This window comes from Hoplias malabaricus, chromosome 4 (genome assembly GCF_029633855.1).
Source record: "Hoplias malabaricus isolate fHopMal1 chromosome 4, fHopMal1.hap1, whole genome shotgun sequence".
NCBI lineage: Eukaryota > Metazoa > Chordata > Actinopteri > Characiformes > Erythrinidae > Hoplias > Hoplias malabaricus.
In genome coordinates, this window is record NC_089803.1 from 5,588,104 (window position 1) to 5,594,103 (window position 6,000).

Genomic DNA, 6,000 nt, shown 5'->3' on the forward strand with positions numbered 1-6,000 from the left:
ACATCTCTAAGAAGCGGCGTGGGGAAGGCATCCAGGGAGCAAGAGGTTGGTCTCATATGCAGAATTAAATCGGTGAGATCCAACAATGACATGGGCTCAAACTGACTTAGGAAAGCAGAACACATAGGTAGAACAGAGGAGCCAGGTGCTGGAGAAAAGTTAAGTGTCCGTAAACGGTCAGTTTTGGAAATGAAAAACCTCGTAAATTTATCACATAAATCAGAGTTTGCATCAAGCATACAGATTGGAGAAAGGGGTTAAAGCAGCGAAAAGAAAGTTCTCAGAGCAGCTGAATAACCACATCACAGCTAACGACCCATCGTCAGCCTGGAACAGTCTTCAGCTTCTCACTGGCTACAAGGTGAGAAATACCCCCCTCCACCTGAACGACCGTCAGCTCACCAACGACCTGAATGAGTTCTTCTGCAGATTTCAAACAATAGACAATCAGCAGACTCTCTCACCCCATCATCAACCCCCCTCCTCCCCCACACTGGCTCTCACACCTCCACCCCCAGCTTGTCTCACCATCAGCCTGCAGGACGTCCACAGACTCTTCAGCAGACAGAAGGTGAAGAAAGCCCCGGGACCTGATTCAGTTTCTCCATCCATCCTAAAACACTGCTGTGACCAACTAGCACCAGTCTTCACCAGCATCTTCAACAGATCACTGGAGCTCCGTTGTGTTCCAGTCTGCTTCAAGACCTCCACCATCATTCCAGTCCCCAAGAAATCCACCATCACTGGATTTAATGATTACAGACCTGTCGCCCTGACATCTGTGGTCATGAAGGTCTTTGAACGCCTGGTCTTAGCCCACCTAAAGACCATTACAGACCCCCTGCTGGACCCCCTGCAGTTTGCATACAGAGCAAACAGATCTGTTGATGATGTGATCAACCTAACTCTCCACTTCATCCTTCAGCATCTAGACAGCTCTGGAACCTACGCTCGGGTTCTGTTTGTTGACTTTAGCTCGGCTTTCAACACCGTTGTGCCGCAGCTACTTCAAAGCAAACTGTCCCAGCTGTCAGTGCCGGACTCCATGTGTCAGTGGATTGCAAACTTCCTCACAGACAGAAGACAGTATGTGCGGCTTGGGAAACACACCTCAGACCTTCGAACACTCAGTACTGGAGTTCCACAAGGGTGTGTTCTTTCACCCCTTCTCTTCAGCCTTTACACCAACGACTGTGTCTCCAAGGAACCAGCTGTAAAGCTCCTGAAGTTTGCAGATGATTCCACTCTGGTGGGCCTCATAGCCAATAGTGATGAGTCTGCTTACAGAAAGGAGGTTGGTCAGCTGGTGTCCTGGTGCAGTGACAACCACTTGCTGCTGAACACAGACAAGACTGTAGAGATGGTGGTGGATTTCCGACGCAACCCACCCCCTGTATCCCCCCTCTACATCAAGGGCACCGCAGTTTCCACTGTAGAGTCACTCAAGTTCCTGGGCACCACCATATCCAGGGACCTGAAGTGGGAGAGGAACACCGTCTCCATCACCAAGAAAGCTCAGCAGAGAATGTTCTTCTTGAGACAGCTCAAGAAATTTGACCTGCCACAGACCCTGATGATCCAGTTCTACACAGCGATCATCGAGTCCATCATCACCTCATCCATAACCACCTGGTTTGGTTCCTCTACCTCACAAGAAAGAGCCAGGCTCCAGCGCATCATCAGATCAGCAGAGAAGATCATTGGATGTAACCTGCCAACGCTTCAGGAGATCCACACCAGCAGGGTGAGGAAACGCGCTCGCAAAATTATGCTTGACCCCTCACATCCTGGACATCACCTCTTCCAGACTCTCCCTTCTGGTAGAAGACTAAGGACCATCAAAACCAGCACAACACGACATGCTAACAGCTTCTTTCCCAGAGCTGTAGCTCTCCTCAACCACAGTGAACACCTCTGAGTCTCCAAACCACTGAACTAAACCGACTGGACATAACTGCACTGAACAGGACACTTTACTCACTTGCACTATGCTATTTTGCACAGCTGTACAGAAGTTCTATTTCTGTAACTTCTACAACAATATATAATATAACCTACTTTAGGAATATCTGGAAACATTTTTATTCATACGCATATCTGTACAGTATAGATTTTATATTTTATGTTGTCTAATTTATGTCTTAACGCTCTTTTTTTCTAGTACTTAACTGTATTTTTTTAGTCTATTTATTGTTTATTGTACCTCTTTTAAAGTTTTGTTAACAGTCTGTGTACGTGTTACATGTCATACATGTGTTGCTGTCACCAAGACAAATTCCTAGTATGTCTAACATACCTGGCGAAATAAAGAGATTCTGATTCTGATTCTGAAGCATGGGTGAAGCCGGAGGGTGCAGTATCGTTTTAATTGTATTAAAGAGAACTTTAGGACGGTGAGAATGCTTGGCAATGGTATCGGCAAAGTATTTAGCTCTGGCTGCTTTTACTGCATGCTGATAATTATTCAGACATTCATTAAGAATTTGATAGGAAATATGGAGTCTATCTTTCTTCCATTTGCGTTCTGCTTTCCTACATTGCTGTCTAAGTGCACGAGTAACACTGTTGAACCATGGCTGAGACTTCACTTTAAATCTTCTACTTTTAAGTGGAGCAATTTGATCAATGATACCAATGCAAGTAGAATTAAACAGATCAGTCAGCTCATCAGTATTAGTGCCAAAAGGGGGATTTTCCATAATACAAGCTGAAGGAGAGGTTACATAGGCGGCAGAAAACTGACTGGCTGTATGGGGTGTGATGTGATATTAAATACTCAATTTACACATTAAATCCCTGAATCCCTGCTCAGGAGATTAATTGGGCGAAACATAGAAAACAAAAATGCCTTTTTTTTTTCTTCTGTCTGCACGGAGCATCCTAAAGACTCTGTTACTGCATCTGTAACTTTGGCCAAACACCCCTTATGCTGAGGTCTAATTGAAAAACATGAAGCTCAAAAGTGGTCATGAATCTACTAAAAGCCAAATTCTATCCTTGCTACTGTCATCTTTATTCTAAGCATGACAACATAAGAATCAGTTTTTGTCAATAACGGCACGGTGGCACAGCAGGTAGTGTCACAGTCACACAGCTCCAGGGGCCTGGAGGTTGTGGGTTCAATTCCCACTCCGGGTGACTGTCTGTGAGGAGTTGGTGTGTTCTCCCTGTGTCTGCGTGGGTTTCCTCCAGGGGCTCCGGTTTCCTCCCACTGTCCCACTGTCCAAAAACACACGGATTGGCGATTCAAAAGTGCCCGTATGTGTGTGTGTGTTTCTGTGTTGCCTGGCGCCCCCTCCAGGGTGTATTCCTGCCTTGCGCCCAATGATTCCAGGTAGGCTCTGGATCCACCGCAACCCTGATTTGGATAAGCGGTTACAGATAATGAATGAATGAATGAATGAATGATCTATTCTGGTGTTCGTCCAGACACTCCGCCCCTGTCCAGCTCCTCCAGCCCCAAGGCCTACTCTCAGTCAGAAGGCTCCATTGCTTGCGGGGCTTGTCTCTGGTCTCTGTGTCTGTTGGAACAGTCTCTTATGAAGTGATCAGGGCTTCCACAGACGAAACACCCTGCACTTCTGCCAGCGCTGCCATGGCCTCTTCCAAATCTTCAACCCCTGCCTCGACCTCCGCGCCATCCCTCACCTCTTTGATTGTGGTTCGTTGCCTGCTTCCACAATGCCAGCTGTGCATCAACCAGTTTGCGCTCCTCCTTTTCTCCAATATCCAATTGCATAGCGGTGCGTTGATGCCTATCTTTGTGAGCTTTTTTATCAAGTGCTGGAGGATGACTGTATTAAATGCGGAGCTGAGGTCAATGAAGAGCATCCGTACATATGAGTTCTTTTGTTCCAGATGAGTCAAGCTCAAGTGAAGTGCTGCTGATATGACATCATCTGTTGATCGGTTTGGGCGACAGGCAAATTGGAGTGGGTCAAATGTAGCAGGGAGATTTGCTCTAACGTGATCTTTGACCAGCCTTTCGAAGCACTTCATTATGATGGGAGTGAGTGCAATCGGACAGTAATTATTAAGTGATGATACAGGTGACTTTTTTGGCAATGGCACAATGGTGGTGGACTTCAAACACTTGGGAACAGTGGCTTGGCTCAGGGAGGTGTTGTAGATGTCAGTAACCACAAGCGCCAGTTGGTCAGCTCATTCCCTAAGAACAAAACCTGATATGTTATCAGGACCAGCAGCTTTTCGTGGGTTGACCCTGTGTAGGGCTGTCCGTACTTTGGCTTGGTCTAATCTAAGTACTTCATCATCCAGATCCAAAAGTGGATGTTTGCTGCTGTTAATTATGTGCCTATAACTCTAGCAATATTACAGTGCTTATATACTGAAGTAATTACTATGATTTGATATAATTGATTAGTCTCCGATTCATCATTTACTTAGATTCTGAATCTCTGAATGTAGAATATTTGTTGATGTTGAAATTCCATCATAAATTTCATCCTTGTAAAAATGGATGTCTGGGGGCACAAATGTGCAGGTTACTGAAGCTTAATTTTTAAAGGGAAAAAAATTAGGTGAACATGTGGCTTTGTTTGTGCATCTAAACATCAGATTCCTTCCAAGACTGAACACTGCAAGTCCATTTCTACAAGAGCATTATGTATTCAAATTAAACAACTGAATCAATGACTGTGACACCTGTGATTTAGGCACAAAAAAGTGACTCACATTAAAAAAAACTACCAAATTTGTACTGTGAGCTCTGGCTCTGAGCTGTACTGCTGCTACATTGATCTCTGGGCTGTGCTGCTGCTACACTGGTCTTTAGTCTGTGCTGCTGCTCTAATCTCTGGGCTGTGCTGCTGCTATGGCTCTGGTCTGTGCTGCTACAGTGGTCTCTGGTCTGTGCTGCTACACTGGTCTCTGGGCTGTGCTGCTACACTGGTCTCTGGGCTGTGCTGCTACACTGGTCTCTGGGCTGTGCTGCTACACTGGTCTCTGGGCTGTGCTGCTGCACTAGTCTCTGGGCTGTGCTGCTACACTGGTCTATAGGCTGTGCTGCTACACTGGTCTCTGGGCTGTGCTGCTACACTGGTCTCTGGGCTGTGCTGCTACACTGGTCTCTGGGCTGTGCTGCTACACTGGTCTTTGGGCTGTGCTGCTACACTGGTCTCTGGGCTGTGCTGCTACACTGGTCTCTGGGCTGTGCTGCTACACTTGTCTATAGTCTGTGCTGCTACACTGGTCTCTGGGCTGTGCTGCTACACTGGTCTCTGGGCTGTGCTGCTACACTGGTCTATAGGTTGTGCTGCTACACTGGTCTCTGGGCTGTGCTGCTACACTGGTCTCTGGGCTGTGCTGCTACACTGGTCTCTGGGCTGTGCTGCTACACTGGTCTCTGGGCTGTGCTGCTACACTGATCTCTGGGCTGTGCTGCTACACTGGTCTCTGGGCTGTGCTGCTACACTGGTCTATAGTCTGTGCTGCTACACTTGTCTATAGTCTGTGCTGCTACACTGGTCTCTGGGCTGTGCTGCTACACTGGTCTCTGAGCTGTGCTGCTACACTGGTCTATAGGTTGTGCTGCTACACTGGTCTCTGGGCTGTGCTGCTACACTGGTCTCTGGGCTGTGCTGCTACACTGGTCTCTGGGCTGTGCTGCTACACTGGTCTCTGGGCTGTGCTGCTACACTGATCTCTGGGCTGTGCTGCTACACTGGTCTCTGGGCTGTGCTGCTACACTGGTCTATAGTCTGTGCTGCTACACTGGTCTCTGGGCTGTGCTGCTACACTGGTCTCTGGGCTGTGCTGCTACACTGGTCTCTGGGCTGTGCTGCTACACTGGTCTATAGGCTGTGCTGCTACACTGGTCTCTGGGCTGTGCTGCTACACTGGTCTCTGGGCTGTGCTGCTACACTGGTCTCTGGGCTGTGCTGCTACACTGGTCTGTGGGCTGTGCTGCTACACTGGTCTCTGGGCTGTGCTGCTACACTGGTCTCTGGGCTGTGCTGCTACACTGGTCTCTGGGCTGTG